Raw genomic sequence first — 16089 nt, 5'->3', positions numbered from 1 at the left:
CCCAGCTTGCTGGTCCTATAGTCGGCGGTGCATTGTACGAAGTCGGTGGTGTTAAGACTCCCTTTATCCTCATGGGCGGAATTCAAACTTTTATGGCCTTTATGGCATTACCCTTTCTTCCCGATTATGACGGTAAATTAGTTCAAAATATTGTACGTCACCAGTCTTCTCATCTCGTTTCTCAACATTTTAGTGTCACAGTATGACGAGGGATCGACTAAAACTCAATCGCCATTGGCTATTTTGTGTATTCCATCCATTTGGATCCCGTTCTTCACGTTCATCGTATCGACATGTCGAACGGGTTCCTCTCGATCAACCTTGAACCGCAAGTGTTGCGTACGGTATGTTTTCCGACTTGGCGTTATTATTAATTTCTTTAGAATCATTTTATGTTTTGTTTGCAGTTTGACTTGACACCATTTTACGTGGGTATCTTTTTCGAACTGAAAGACGGTGCCAACAGTATAGCCAGCCCTATTTGGGGATACTTGTGCGATCGCCGTGGACCTGTGAAGCTCTGCCTTTTTTCCAGTACCATGATCGGAGCCTTGTCCATATTTTTGCTGGGGCCTTTTCGCTTCGTTCCTATTGATCGGTACTTTTGATTTCAATTCTAAAGTTCAAACCGTTTAACTAGTATCATTGTTTGATTTTATTTTAGAAATCTAGCTGTTGTCGGTATCGCATTGGCACAAAGTGGAGTTGCGTTTGCAGGGCAACAAGTTTCGGGGGTCGTTGATGCCATGAGAGAAGCTATGTAAGCCACATTTAAAAAAATCAATTTACTGTACCAGTATTCATTTCTTTTTTTTTTTCGTTTTGATAATAGACATGCTGGTTATCCGGATAATCCCAGTACTCACGGGCTTGTTGCCGGTATATGGTCGTCTCTTAGTGGTGCTGGGCGTTTTGTTTCACGCGCTGGGACTGGCATTTTAGTGGACCACATTGGTTTCCAAATGACGGCTGTCGTCGTCTTCTCTGTCCAAATTACAGTGTTAAGTTTTATGCAAAAATGACTATTAACAAATAATTAGATGTATTGTTTATTTCCTTCTATAGGGACTAGCAACCATTTGCTTCATGTTACCAAAGTGCAAGAAAGGGGACGGCAAATCCGACGGGGATGACATGACAGTGGATGCCATATCTACGAGGACAACATCGTTTACTTATTCCGTCGTGGATGTCGGTGAGTTTCCATGATTAACTATTTCTCAGCCCGAATCTCCAGCCGAGTCCGGCCACACCTCGAAATGCTGCCCGAATCTATTGATGAATCGACGGAAAGCTGCGTGAACAATACATTCCAGAAGCTGTGACATGCGATGAAAAGGAACTGTTTAAGGGGATCGTCTGTGGGGAACACTTTAACAATTTTGATAAAGTCGTCCTCCAGGTAAACCATTTTTCGAAACAGTAGTTTATGTTTTGAAAATATCTATTTGGATTTGCTTTAGGTTACAGAAAAAGATGTACCTCGATAAATAACATCATTCGAAGAAGCCGGCCTGCGCCCACTACTACTTCAAAACATTAAGATTGCTGGCTACATAAAATCAACACCTATACAGAAAGCTTCAGTTGCAGATATTCTTGCCAAAAGAGATTTGATTACTTGTGCTGTCACGGGCTCCGGCAAAACGGTAATCCAATTAATGAACGCTGTGTAATTTTGAAACCTTGATGCCTTCGTACTAACTTGATTCGAATGGGTCGATATGAACTGGGTAAGTTGAGGTAAAAGTAATTTTGAGTGGGCACGTCTGTGATTGCGACTACGAAAAGGTCCAATTGCATTTAAGATACTCAAGAAACCCTTCGTGACATTCGTTGATTAAGTCATCTAAAATTTCACATTTTTTCATATAGGCGGCGTACTTGGTACCGTTTATGAACATATTGTTAGAACAAGGTGTTTCTGGTGCATCCCCGCCATGGTTCAAAAGCCAGAAGTTGTAATTGTCGCACGCACTCGTGAATTTTCGATTCAAATTCACCGCGGGGCGTGTAAATTCTCCTACAATTCGGTTTTAAAATCTGTCATATATCAAGGAACTGTCACGAGCCATCATCGGTCAAATCTTCAAGCTGGGTGCAATACTCTTGTCGCGACCGCGGGGCGACTCGAGGATTTTCTCAATTAGTGTCACGTCAGGTAATCTATGGTAACACAGATTCCGTAATGGTGAAATTCGGTGTACCCACGGTGGCCGAAGCCATGGAATTAGGCCGAGAAGCTGCCGCATTTGTGTCGGCAAAATTTGTCAAACCCATTAATTTGGAATTCGAAAAAGTCTATTACCCCTATTTATTGATCAACGAAAAGAGGTAATTACGGTTCTGATTTATAAAGACTTGTTAGATGAGATACCAGTTGCACTGTCTGTTTCTGTCTTCACAGGTATCCAGGATTGTATTGGACCAAACCTGAAAAGTTTGACAAAATGGATTGTAAGGGTTTAGAAACTGTTCGTCGTGATAATTGTCAACTCGTTGCCAATCTTATCAATAGCTGGTCTGCAGAAAAGTTTGATTGATCGGTAAACAAAAAGTCATCAGTTTTAGTATTCAAAGTTTGAGGTTTTGATATTTTCTCTTAGAGATCCGGGTGGAGCACTAGAATACGCCAAACAATCTATTTTCGACTTGCTGCGCAACAAAGTCGATATCTCACTTCTGATGATTACCAAGGTAGAGCGTAACTATGTTTTGGAATACTGTGATTTTATCCGTTTGCTTTCTTTTATTAAAAAGGAGCTGACTAAAACAGATAAAGACTACGCCAGCAAACAGGCACATGTGGAACTAGCTCACAAGATGCGTAAGCGAGATGCTGGTACAACCCCAAAATTAGGGGATCGAGTTCCGTATGTCATTATCGCAGCCGCTAAAAGTACACCAGCCTACCTCAAGGTTCGTCTTTGGATTTCAAATTTCTCATGAACTATTAAGTTTTCATACGTCTTCTTTAGACGGAAAACCCTATTTTTGTAATGGAATACAGCGTACCTATTGATGCCCCATACCATTTGGAAAATCAGCTTTCAAAACCCCTTGTTCGGATTTTGGAACCCATACTTGGATCTAAAGCGGAATCATTGTTGCTACGTAAACACGGACTTATCGCCTTTATTTGCTTGACATAATTGAACGGTTTGTATTCCGTATTGTAGATGGTTACCATACCCGGACGCCTTCATTTGTTACTTCAAAAATTGGTGGATTGGCTAGCTTTACCACACGCAAATCCACCTGTGTTGGATGCAAAACCGTCCTTCCAGACGATAGTGCTGTATGCAAGTAAGTCTAATTTCTGCCTATCTCGGCGATGTTTGTTAAAATTGCTGTTCCAATTTAAACAGATTTTGCAAGCCGAAAGAATCGGAGTTCTACCAGAGGGAAATTGGCCAACTTTATGCTCTCGAAGAGAAGTTTAATCGTTTATGGACAGAATGTCAACGGTGCCAGGGAAGTCTCAACGAAGAGATTCTTTGTTGCAAGTAAATAGTTTGAGTGATATCCTAATCATGTTACATACTTAATACTAATCGTTTGCCACATTTAGCCGAGATTGCCCCATCTATTATATGAGGACAAAAGTTAGAAAAAATCTCACGGAACAGGGTAAACTTATGGAAAGATTCAGCCTACCCTGACAACCTACCGCTCTCGTCAATGATGGTGCATACAGGTAGTGGCTTGGCTTTTGTAAAATAGATTGGAAACAATAAATTACACGACTCATTGTTCAGTAAGTTCCCCATAACCAAAAGATTTTAATAAAAATGGTGTATAGCGCCGTAAGAGTCTCGGAGGGAGCAGGCGGTAAAATACGTGATGTCATGTAATTCCGTATTTTGAAAAACGAAAGTTGATGGCATTAGTAAGTAGATGTATAAGTTATTAGAAAAGTCACGTTGTTGCGAATGATCCAGTCGACGAAACATCGTACGAACCAACGCACATTGAATTAATTAGATTAAGTTCTTAGTCTTTCTGTTTTTTTTTTTGTGGTTTATTTCAATACCTAGATTTTTTTTCTTCCCATCCCATTAAAAAATTTTTTTTTTATTCAATTAAAGTCTTATTTGTCAAACAAAATATTTGCTTTAGGCTCGTAGGGGGCTAGTCGCTAGGTGGCCCAGGTGCTGTGCTGAGCTGAGCTGCTGATGGCCACATTTATCATGGCGTCGTAGCGGCTAGTTATATCACGGCAGCCGAACGTGGCAGACCTTTATTTTTGTAGGTGAAATCCAAGGGAGGAACTGCAAATGCTCGGCGCCATCTTGTACGAACGATGTGGTCTGGCGGACACCTTACCAAGGTGACCATGCATTACCTTCGAGTGTATTTAAGGTATACCATTTACTTGCTTTGTAAAAGCTAGGTTTTTAACTTGTGCATCGTAACGATTTTGAATTGGGTAAGTTGCAAGTCGGTAGATTTGCTCTGCAGTTTCCCGGATACCAGCACCCTGCTTCGCGAGAACTACTCTACGTTGTTCTGGGGGGTCTTAGACGAACATCTGAATCCGATTTTGAAGAAGTCTTGCATCGATGGACACTGACAAAATATAGGTGAAATAGCTACAAATTTTTATTAGCAAGGTTCACTTGTGTTCCAACTCATTTTATTTTTCAGGAAGCTGCACATGAATGTTGGGTATTTTATCATAAGTAGAATACAGATAGATTCTGTAGTAGTAGATCTCTTTAGTTGGGTATTGAAATTGGCTTTGGTTTGTATGGGGTCTGATGAGGTCTCAGTTGCATTTGATCCTACTTGTTATTTATCACTGCCAATGCCAGTCGAAAAGGAAGTACCAGTTGACCTGTATCTGGCTAACGTGGACCTTTTAGCAGAAATTTTTCTGCTTTCAAGGGATTCAAAGAGTTTGTAGAATATTATGTCTCTAGGATTCCACAGTTTTAGGTAATTCAATTGACAAGAAATTTACACTGATTTTTGTTTTATTTTTCTAAAGGCAGATTCTTAATTATAAAGGATTGGGAAAGAAAATTGACGGAGGCTCAGTGCCAAAAAAATTATGGTAGTTGGAATGATTACCGAAGCTCTTCGGATTCGTTTATTTCACTCGTTATGGTATTTAAAGAAAATAAACGTGTACCTGTGCCCCTTTGTATCTGTGACCCGATTTCCTCTTCACTTGCGATAATTCTGCAGCGGGTCATGCAGATACTGTGATCAGCAGAAAAAGTTGGAAGTGCGCTGCCCGGAAAGCAAATCTGGGGTAAAAGAAAAAAACTTATTCCAACTAGTAAGCCATTCCCAAATTCAACCAACAAAAAGGTACACAGTGAGATTTGCTTAACAATTATGTTTCTTTAATTGATTTTAAAATTAGGAAAAGGTGGAAGGAAAAACTTCGTTCTCTGGTAGTGTTTTAGTTAAAATCCTTTTTGTGCAAATTCATTTTTGAAATTGTTTACCTCATTTTCGAATGGTTCCGTTCACATTTGTTGTTCATGTGAGATTTTATGTTTACCAGTTACTGCATTATATTGACCACTATTGCAAGATGTTTGTTTAGGAATAACTACTGTTTTGTTTATCTGGAATGTTGTGTGGGAGTCCATCAGGAATTGCTGGTCTGCAGTAAATTTGTCAGGTATATGTTAGCTTTCATCAGCAAAACGTTATGCACTAATTGTGTTTGGTTTTCGTGGTATAGGCTAGGTGATGAAGATCAATGAATCAGAAAATGTTTTGCATGGGTGGTGAATGTTCTGACAGTTTTAACAGTTGTGATGTGGTGTATTTCACTTCCACGCATCATGGTGTTTTTATCTATCAGTTGAATTGTATGGTTAATTTTCTGTTCGTGTAACCTCATTTCCTCTTGAATCATATAGTAGAAATTGGTGACCTGAAACAATGAACATGGAAAAATCACCTGTGCCAACGTTGACGATGTTTGATTGATGAAGTGCTGGAAACTAAAATTAATTTTCTTTACAATTTGGTTTCAGGCTATCTTTATAATTTTTTATTAGTTTTGCGTTTGTTTAGAGTCCGCAAGCTCGTAGCTGATTTCCTCCTTTAGATACCGCCTGTCGACGGTTTGACAGCCTCACACAATTGAACGTATGCCAAAAAGTAATTGATCCAATTTAATGTATGCAATGTATACTAATTACACCATTCAAAACAATATTCCAGGCCAAAGTGAGCTCTTCCGATCAGAAAAGTGACGGCGTATCCATTTAATTGAAAATAGGCACAAGATAACGCACAATTGGCGTTCTTGCCTCAATGGAGAAATTTTTCCGTGGAACTTATGACCGAAATACCATTGCAGCTGTTCAAAAAAAAAGAAAGTGTATTATCATGCAGATGTTGACTAGCTAACAATCCAGAGATACGTCAACTTGCGAAATTTCTAGATGTGTGTGAAGCGCAATCAGCATCCTTGTTGAACTGTGAACCCAAATCATGTATTTTCCTAGAAATATCTAGGTTTTTGGATAAATAAATAAAAGTCAGTGAAAAAATGTGATTGTGTGTGAGTGATTCACGATCTAAAAGTATGTTTAAAGAGTTCACATCAATACAGTTCCCGTCTCAAAAAAGCAATATTTTCAATTTTGATGAATTTTTCGGTTGTTAATTGGAAAACAAGATGACGCTGCTGTGTCACTATTTACTTGCTGACTAAGTGTGAACGGTGAAAGCTGTGTTCGAAAGTTTCTGTTAAATATGTCATATTCCAATGGAAAACTTAAGAAAAACTAATGGTGCTTCTGTACGTTTTCATCCCTGAGTGTGTTTTAGAAGTGAAGCCCACAGAATGCTTGGTGTTTATGGTACACGTCTTTTAATCACCTATGTCAGCTGACAAACCAAAAAACTGTTAGCAACCTACTACGTTGCATTCATAAAACTATACGAGTGCTCATTGAGAGGTATAAGACTAATGTTTTGTTATCAGAATCTCATTGATGGATTTTGCTTCTAAGGTTTAGCTCATGAAACTTCGTTTGTAAAGAATACGTCCTGTTGAGGAATGTCACCAAAGATGCAAATCCTATGGGTAGGAATACCATAATATCATTCTTCTACTCTTTAACCACTCATGGTCTACTGTTAATCGTGATCTGAGTAGTGCACCATATTCATCTTCGTTGCAGTATCAGCTGTAACAACAGTCATTTCGGCAGTTGTAATCTCGACCTAGCCTACCAACAGACATAGACATGTACCTCAACACAATTTCTACTGGTATTTTAAATTTTTCTTCTGCCTCATATAGTTTGCCTTTTTATTTAAATTGAACATTCAACCATAGAACTGCCAACTCTTAGCTGTCTGCTGCCTATTTGCTGGCCCTACAGTCTTTTCAGTCTTCGGACAGCAGAAGTAAGTCGAATTGCTTTCAACGTTTGGTTACAACAACAATCTTATATTTCCCACTAACTGGTTCTTTTTCTTTACTTTTACGATTAAGAACAAAGCCTTCTTCGTGTTCGCCACGCCCGTCATTACCTTGCCCGTCATCCCGTCTTCGCTTCGGCCGTCGTCCCGTCTTGGCTTCGGCCGTCGCCCCGTCGTCGCCACGCCCGTCGCCGCGTCTTCGTCTCGCCCGTCGTCGCCTCGCCCGTCGCCCCGTCTTCGCCTCGCCCGTCGCCCCGTCTTCGCCTTTCCCGTCGCCACGTCACCTTCTCGCCCGGTCGCCACGTCTTCTCTTCGCCCGTCGCGCCATCATCGCCTCGCCCGTCGCCTCGTGGTCGCCACGTCATCGCCTGGTCTTTGTGGTATCGTTGTATTTTTTTATTGTGTAATTGTGTAGTACTAATTTACACGTTGGCTGCCACGCCCGTTTCTCCCCTTTTTTTTTAGCTATATAGGGACGGGCCGCGCTGTTCTGCCTCATGGCCTATCTGTCATGAGGTGGAGTAGTTGCCACTGCCCAAGATTCGCCGAAAGGCAATTAGGCAACGCACCAGAGGGACTCCCTTTGTCCGATGTGTGGTGGAGACCTGGGGTGTGCGTTCCCACAACGGTCTCCATCATCATGTCAGCCCGGACTTGTCAGCGGGCAAGTCCCCCTTGGTCGCTATCCTTCCGATAGCGACGTAATTAATTGTAGTAAATTTAGTGGCGTGGCAGCCAACCTGTTAGTTAGTTATTTATGTATGTCTTGTATTGTGTTGTGTTGTAAGATGTGAATGTAAGTGGAGGATTTGTGGGAGGATGGAGGGACAATAAAAAATGTGTTAGATTTTTAAATGAAGTTTGTTTTTATTTATGAGAGTATTTTCATGAACTGGATTGGGGATCGAACCCTAGACCTCCAGCGTATCAGTTTAATACTTTACCATTGAGCCATCTACAACGTATACAAATATGTAATTTCTTCCTTAATACCTTTGTTTGTAGTGGATAAGTCGATACGCTTTCAAATGGGAATTATTGTCTGTATGGTTAACAGTGGCTCAATGGTAGAGCGTTCGACTGAGATATGAAATGTCTGAGGTTCGAATCCCAGAATGATGCATATCAGCAAAAGATAAATGAAGAAATACCTCATGCGGATTACATGTAGACGTATAAAATAAGGTGCAAGAAAGACAAAATAAGTAAAAAGATTTTTGAATTGAAAAAAAACAATTTTTATTGATGTAAAATTTTTTTGTGTCAACTAAGGTAGGAGAAAACTCTACCACATGAGTAGAGTCTCCCCCTACCTTAGTTGACTCACCGGGGAGATTACCCGGTGCGTGGCTAAGAGAAGCCGGAAAAGGATGAAGAGTGATGATAAGGACAAGTTTTCACGTGAGCGATTAACCGTTATTCGGATATGTGGGTAGCCCCAAGACCCTCAAAAAGATATCATCGAGCCAGGGGGACCCCCACGTCCCCTTTCCGGACAGCGCACTCACAACCTTTAACTGCTGATCACAGTAGGGGCATGACCCCCCTACGGGCTTATTAGAAATTTAGGGGAAACGGGGCCACAGAAAGAAGGGAGCCCAGATATGCACTTGAATTTAAGAGAATAAAACTCTTTACTGTTCGGGATGAATCAGCAATTAGCCGTGTCGTCTGAGTAGCGTTCTTTGAAAATTTAGCATCTCTTTTCGTCTTCTATTCTTAAACAGGGAAATATAATGGCTGGACATCTTTTACGGTTAGCTGCAAAATGTCATCAAGGAGACTGGAATGAAAGAGAAATTAAGATCAAGGTAAAATGTGACCACAGAATAGATGTGAACCAATTTTTGTGCTTCGCTTTAAATGAAACAAATACCATTACATGGGAGGCTTGGATCACATTTTCCATGAGAATTCACCTACGCACTTAACTTGGAACACACCATGTGTGAGGGTTGGACCAAAATATCCATATCGTTTTCACGATACTGATGGGCTTATCATTTGGAACCTTCCTTTCTGTAATTAAAGATGTTTTATTTAATAAACCCATGATCTCTAAACCATCAATCAAATACCGAATCGCTTACGAAGACATCTTTGGCAGAATGGCAGTCTGGTAGAAAATCAATATTCTTCTTGGGCCTCTTCGATTGCCAAAAATGGCAATAAGAACTGAACAGGGAACAGTTCACTAAAGAAAATGAGAACATTCCCTTTGTTATGCAGGGAATATTGCTGTAGTTATGCAAACAATCAGAGCTGTCTTACAGATTGGATGGGAAAATGGAAAGGTTTATCCCTAGATAACACCACCAACCAGTACTGTCACGTCACTGCACATACAGAGAAGAAAATTCAAAAGTTATTAAAAATTGAATACACCTTTTACCATCAGCATGATACTGCAACACATAGCTCTCGGAGATACTTATTCTACGAAAAATTTATCCCATTGTAGAGTAGATCTTGACTTAAACGTAACGCGAATGCCATCACCTAAAATTATCATGCCAGTCATGATGTTCATCACATAGAACATATGAAATCCAAATCAAGTAAAAAGACTTCTTTGCTGCGAAATATTGCTTACTTCTTTGGGTTGGCTGTTTAATTCTGAATCAATGGTAGACGGACTCAAAGTGTTCTTCACATTCCTTGATACATGGCACAACAAGGCTAAATCCATCCCCCCATGTCAGGAGAGGAAGGTATAGTCCATCCTTGCTACACGATCCATCGTTAAGTAGAAAGAGTTCGCCACGCCGTCGATACCCTTACAGAATTTAAAAATAAAAAAACATGATGCCCATAAGTTATCTACTGAAAATCAATGCATAAACCATTTTCCGCTACCTCATCATTTATGAGTTGATAGAACAAACCCTCATGCGTCCCGTACATATGCGCAATAGTTTGATTAATTAGCACGAACGAATACCTGTGGAATAAAGAGGGTAGTTTTTTTGAATAACAAACAACAAATAAGCAGACAAATTAAGTTCAACCTACGTAAAGTTTAATATTGCCGCTAGCCATTCGACCAAATAACCGTCCGATCCAGTCCAAGTGTAGGTGCCATTCGGTCCTCGCTTTTAAGTATCGAAAAGTGGTTGCTAAATCGGAATTAATAAAAAATAATTGATAAGCTTCGTACAATACCATTTTCACTAAAGAAGAGCACATTTAGGACATTACGATTACTTCTAACGAGAATACATCTACACTGGTACTTACATCAAACATTAAAAAATTGAAGTGTCAACCAGTAAAAAAAAAAATTGACCAAATCATTGTCAGATTAAACGTTTCAGCGTAGAAACAACTGTGTACATTGGCATTTGTGAGTGTTGAAGACTGGATTATAAATACATTGATTGCAATGCTATGGCTAAAAGTTTGCAACCAGGCTGTTAAAATCAATGAATCTGAATAAGAAAATACAATCAAATTTAAACATTAACAATTTAGTTGTAAATGTCAACTACTTGAATCGTTGATGAAGCCCAATTTCTCCATTTGGCGCCCTTTGGTATAACAAGGCCTTTTAAAGTTCACGTAGTAAAGATGACAGACAAAATTCTTCCGGTTTTGGGACTACCATTTGCAGTTATCTCGAATAACTTTACAGAACTGCAAGTTCACTCAGCAAAACCCTGGCAAAAAAATTACAAAATGCAAAGTGAATTTTCCCTACTTACTGGTGCTAAACAAATGATGAAACAAAAAGGTTTATACCGTGATTTAAAAATCCTTATTTTGTTTACTGTCAAAATGTCATGTGACTCAATTCATTACATTCTGTGGTATTGACCACTAGATGGCGTTCCTCTTACCTCACTTCCCTCCGCTAGATGTCACTGTTTAACGATTAAAATGGTTACGATTTGTACAGAACTTGATCTCGGCATGGCAAGTTCTATAGCCGCTGTTCAATACGAAACCACCATTACGCCCCGGTATTTGATAACGCCAATATATTTAGTAGATGCCTATTTACTAGAGCAATCTGGCGGTCTAAAACGGTCAGATACCGGAACATATTGGCGATTTAGTAAGGAATGCCATGTCGGGAACTTAGAGCGCGTAGCTTAGGTTGTTTAGCATACGTTACTGTTCCTGATGCACTTCATGCCAGTACCGCACGTCGGAGTATTCCAACCTTACAATCATATCTTTGTCATAGCTCAAGATAAGCCGAGCCGTTTCGTGTCACTGCGTACGTGAGCAACCATCTTTCATTTGATCTATGCAATATATCGTTTAGCCCTTCCTAGCAGCGCTTTTGGTATTACTTAAGTTTCCTGATCGTCTTCTTCTGGTGTTGTTCAAAACCAGGATTGCTTAATCCCCAAATTATTTAGATCAGTTTCGTCCAAAATTTAAAACCTGACCCCCGGCAAGACAAATACTCAACGGTCGAGGAAATCGTTGAATCGCACCGCTGTCGCGACAACAATATTACACCCAGCTTGAAGATTTGACCGCTGATAGCTCGTGACAATTCCTCCATATACAATCACAGATTTTAAAACCGAATTGTAGGAGAATTAACACGCCCCCCGGTGAATTTGAATGGCCAATTCACGAGTGGGTGCGACAATTACAACTTCTGGCTTTTGCTCCATGGAATGAGACGCACCAGCAACACCTTGTTCAAGCAATATGTTCAAAACCGGTACCAAGTACGCCACCTGCATGAAAAAGTGTTAAATTTTAGATGACTGAATCAACGAATATCACAAAGGGTTTGTGGAATACCTTAGATGCAATTGGACCTTTTAGTAGTTGTAATTACCAGCGTGCCCGTCCACTACGATGAACGATTGGGTTAAGAGATTGGGACATTCCTCGTCCACCAGTTGAAATGTAAGGGTGACTGTGCCCTGAGTTTTCAAGCGCCTGTTATTTATATCGTATACCTCTACTGCAACCTTTGGAGAGAAATTTACGACGTTTCCACAAAGTTCTGAATATAATTTGCTTCTTAGCAGGCTTTTTCCTGCACCACTGTCGAAAAGGGCTTCGAAGATCACTTCGCCTGCTTTTAGGGTGATTCTGGGGGGTCCGACTTTATTCTGCACACTTTTTACGTATTGGCGGGGCTTAGGAGCGTTTCCATCGGTTCGCCCGACATGCTATCGGTGGATACTCGTTTAACTTCCCGTTGAAGGGGTTACTTGTTAGCGGGTTGCCCGGCGGTGGTTGTGGGTACTGTGACCTCTGTTGCTGTGGTTATCTTGGTGGCTGCTGGTGATATTCTCTTTGCTGCTGGTTATTCGCAGTCGGACGTTGCTGTGCCAGTGGGGTTGGTTGGGTGGACTGCGGCAGGTGTTGCTGGTGTGTCCCCTGCGTCCGCTATTGTCGCATGCAAGCCTCATTTGGCATTGTCTTGCTGCACAGTCTTTGGTGTCGTGACCGTACATGTTATGGTAGGTGCAATATTTATCCGAGTTCTCGGGATTACGTGGCTCCTTTTTTCGTACCTTCGTCCTTCCTGATTTTTTGCGAGTTCCGATCTTATTGCTTCTCTGACGAGGGATGCGATGTCGTCCTTTTTTACTGGTGGAGGTGGCACGTCGAAGTTCTCTGAATGGCCCCTTGTGCTGGCGAGTTCCCACGCTAGGTCGTGTCGTTCTGCCGTTTCAATCATCTGGTCGAAGGAGGACGTCGAAGTCCAGAGAAAATAGTCGGTCGTGTAGTTGAGGCGCCAATCCGTTCATTAATTTGTCCCTGCTTAACTGCTCGATGACTTCCTGGCTTACGATGGGATAGCCACCTCTTGCTAGTTTTTGGATTCGATGTGCGAAATTCCTTATTGATTCCGCAGGCTCTCTTTTACAGCTGTTGAACGATGTTCTTTATTTATGTTCCATGTTTTTCCCCATGAATCTTTCTTTCAGGGCCCGCTTGACGGTCTCGTGGCAGGTGGCTTCGACTGGATGATCGAGTTGGAATTGTTCCATAAAGTCGCTCACAGGTCCTACCAGTTTGGACCGTAGATATTTAATCTTTTTGGATTCTTCGAAATCACCGATATCCATCGTGTTTTCAAAATGCCTGATCCAAGAATTGAGGTCCACATTATCTCCTGGCTTGGAGAATACACTAATTTGGGATAGCAGCCGTGTCGCTTGGATGTCGAGGTCGCTGATGGTTGACTGACGTTGCCCGTATAGTTGTTGCGACTGGTACGCGCCAGTGGTCATATAAGTGGGTTGAGGGGTTGGTCTTGTGGGTACAGCGGAATAATCTTGCCGTGTAGGCGCAGTGAGGTTGTTTGTCTGACGTTGCCACGGAGTAGGGTTCGGCGTGGACGTATATTGTGGTGCGGGCGTGGGTTGGCTCGTATTGCCCCTTAGGGTCGTACAAAGCTTGCTGCTGCGTCTGTTGTCCAGTTGTTCCTGGTTAGGGCTCGGAATATTGTGACTAAGTCGTCTTCTGGGTCGTTCGTGCTACTGCAGGTTTCGGGGCGACGGTTCGATTCCATCGTGCTTGTAGCGTCGTGTCGTGTAGTTATAAGTTGAGGGGTGAAGGATACTCTCTTTGAGATCTGTGGTTGAGGGTACTCGGCGTTCGATCTTGGCGTTTCTTTTATTCACAGCTCCCGTATTTGAGTTTTCTTCCTCCGTTATTTCCTTGCAAGGTTTGTTAATGGCTCCTGTGTTTCGTTCTTGGTTTGTTACGAACGGATTCTTGATACTCTCATAGGATGTGGCGCGAAGGCTGAGGATGGTCTGTCCGATCTAAAGTTGGTTAACTCTGGGTTTGGTCGAGGGGTGGGCTCGATTTGTGCTGGTTGGGTTGTTGCGTTGGTCGGTGAAATCCTTGGGTAGATGCTTTCCGGTAGAGGAGTGAGAAGTGTTCGCAGATCCAAAAAAATAAAGAGTTCCCTTGGCGTGTAAAATTTTTCTCCGTGTGACTTTATGAGCGCTCGATATAACTGTTGGGTCTTTTCGTACGGAAGTTCAGGTTGGCTATCTTCTAAGGAATTGTAGTTCTAGCAAAATTTCTTCTTCTGGGACGTCTTCAAGCCGCAGATCGGCGTATTGGTTATTGAAACTTGGCGTTCCGGTTAGGTCCAATTTCGTTACTGAGAAGGCTTCTTAAAATAAAAAATAATTCTGTGACGTCGTTTTTTGTTTCTTGCTGTTTGCGATCGTTTACTACTATTGATTGGGCTTTTCTTAGGACTTCCAAAGGGGGTGTTTCAGTTCGTCGACCTCTAGGTAAGTGGTTTCTTTCTCCCTAATGTTGTTCCACTGGCTTGCGAGGTTGTGTTCTTCTATTTCGTCGTCAGTTAGAAGATTGGTGTTGGGTGAGTCGGTTTCTGGAGTTTTTTGTGCTTGGATTGGGGAATAAATGATTTCACTTTTGTGCCCTTGGGCTTTCAGATTTCTTTTGGATGCTAGTCCAGTCACTATTTTACCGGCGCTTCAAAATGCTTTAGTTAAATTATCCATCTACTCTTAACTTGGGCTATTTTGGCGGCGTTTGTTCGAAAAAAAAAATGATTCCCAAAAAAAATCGATAGATGGTGCCGAAATATCAATCAAAGTGGAGGAAAATAACAAAATGTGTCCTGCGGAGGCTTGGTATTCGTAGTTCACTGTTACCAATGTGAAGCTTGGCCACAGATGGTCGTGAACAAGCTAAACAAAATAAAGATAGGCAATAGTATTTGGACTTACGGTGGGGTCATAGTGGAAGGCGGCGACTAGCGGCGAAGTAACACAACACAATTTGGTAAGGGAAACAAAGTTTTTATTTAACACGCAGAGCACTGTTTCGCTCCGACTTCAAAAACTGACTGCTTTACAGATTTTCAGGGGGAACATTTTATAGATAAGTAGAAGGTCGACTTGGTTAGCACTTCGGGACGGGTGGGGAATTTTGCCGTGTAAATTTAACACAGAGGTGCTAAATGGGACGTGGCCGGTTCTCGGAGGATAAAGTCCTACGTGGGAACAAAGGTCGGTGTGGGGAAACGGTGCCGGCGGGTCGTTCCTTACACTATATTCACATTGAATACACGTATATTTGATGCTGTTTGAATGTAGATCATGAAACTGATTCTATAACACTATATTCACATTGAATACACGTATATTTGATGCTGTTTGAATGTAGATATTGAAAATCACTGTATCACACTGTATTCACATTGAATACACGTATATTTGATGCTGTTTGAATGTAGATATTACAATTCACTGTATCACACTATATTCACATTAAATACACGTATATTTGATGCTGTTTGAATGTAGATATTGAAACTGATTCTATAACACTATATTCACATTAAATACACGTATATTTAATGCTGTTTGAATGTAGATATTGAAACTTACTGTATCACACTATATTCACATTGAATACACGTATATTTGATACTGTGTGAATGTAGATCATGAAACTGATTCTATAACACTATATTCACATTGAATATACGTATATTTGATGCTGTTTGAATGTAGATATTGAAACTCACTGTATCACACTATATTCACATTGAATGCACGTATATTTGATACTGTTTGAATGTAGATCATGAAACTGATTCTATAACACTATATTCACATTGAATACACGTATATTTGATGCTGTTTGAATGTAGATATTGAAACTCACAGTATCACAGTATATTCACATTGAATATACGTATATTTGATGTGAACCTGCTAGCTA

The 16089-nt window shown here is 40.9% G+C and overlaps 3 long non-coding RNA genes across 9 annotated transcripts; 2 read left to right on the top strand and 1 right to left on the bottom strand.

Moving 5' to 3' along the window:
* Window positions 1-1469: 1469 nt before the first annotated feature.
* On the top strand, window positions 1470-2631 carry LOC130692643 (uncharacterized). Its single transcript, XR_009421160.1, has 3 exons — window positions 1470-2334; window positions 2408-2546; window positions 2607-2631. It is a non-coding gene; the product is annotated as an uncharacterized LOC130692643 (long non-coding RNA).
* A 946-nt stretch (window positions 2632-3577) lies between these two features.
* Window positions 3578-6523, top strand: LOC130692670 (uncharacterized). 7 transcript variants are annotated; one of them, XR_009001516.2, is made up of 9 exons: window positions 3578-3697; window positions 4120-4362; window positions 4435-4583; window positions 4648-4938; window positions 4991-5109; window positions 5191-5316; window positions 5372-5635; window positions 5699-6123; window positions 6187-6523. It is a non-coding gene; the product is annotated as an uncharacterized LOC130692670 (long non-coding RNA). The 7 variants fall into 7 exon arrangements; XR_009421111.1 differs by having other exon boundaries at window positions 4120-4330; window positions 4394-4583; window positions 4991-5316; XR_009421112.1 differs by having other exon boundaries at window positions 4442-4583; window positions 4991-5316.
* Window positions 6524-10412: 3889 nt separating this feature from the next.
* LOC130692672 (uncharacterized) lies at window positions 10413-11048 on the bottom strand. The gene is made up of 3 exons (XR_009001523.2): window positions 10887-11048; window positions 10636-10826; window positions 10413-10514 (listed from the first exon to the last, which is right to left on the bottom strand). It is a non-coding gene; the product is annotated as an uncharacterized LOC130692672 (long non-coding RNA).
* Between the last annotated feature and the right edge of the window lie 5041 nt (window positions 11049-16089).

This window comes from Daphnia carinata, chromosome 6 (assembly GCF_022539665.2).
Source record: "Daphnia carinata strain CSIRO-1 chromosome 6, CSIRO_AGI_Dcar_HiC_V3, whole genome shotgun sequence".
NCBI classification, from domain to species: Eukaryota; Metazoa; Arthropoda; class Branchiopoda; order Diplostraca; family Daphniidae; genus Daphnia; species Daphnia carinata.
This window is presented reverse-complemented; position numbering and strand designations above follow the sequence as displayed.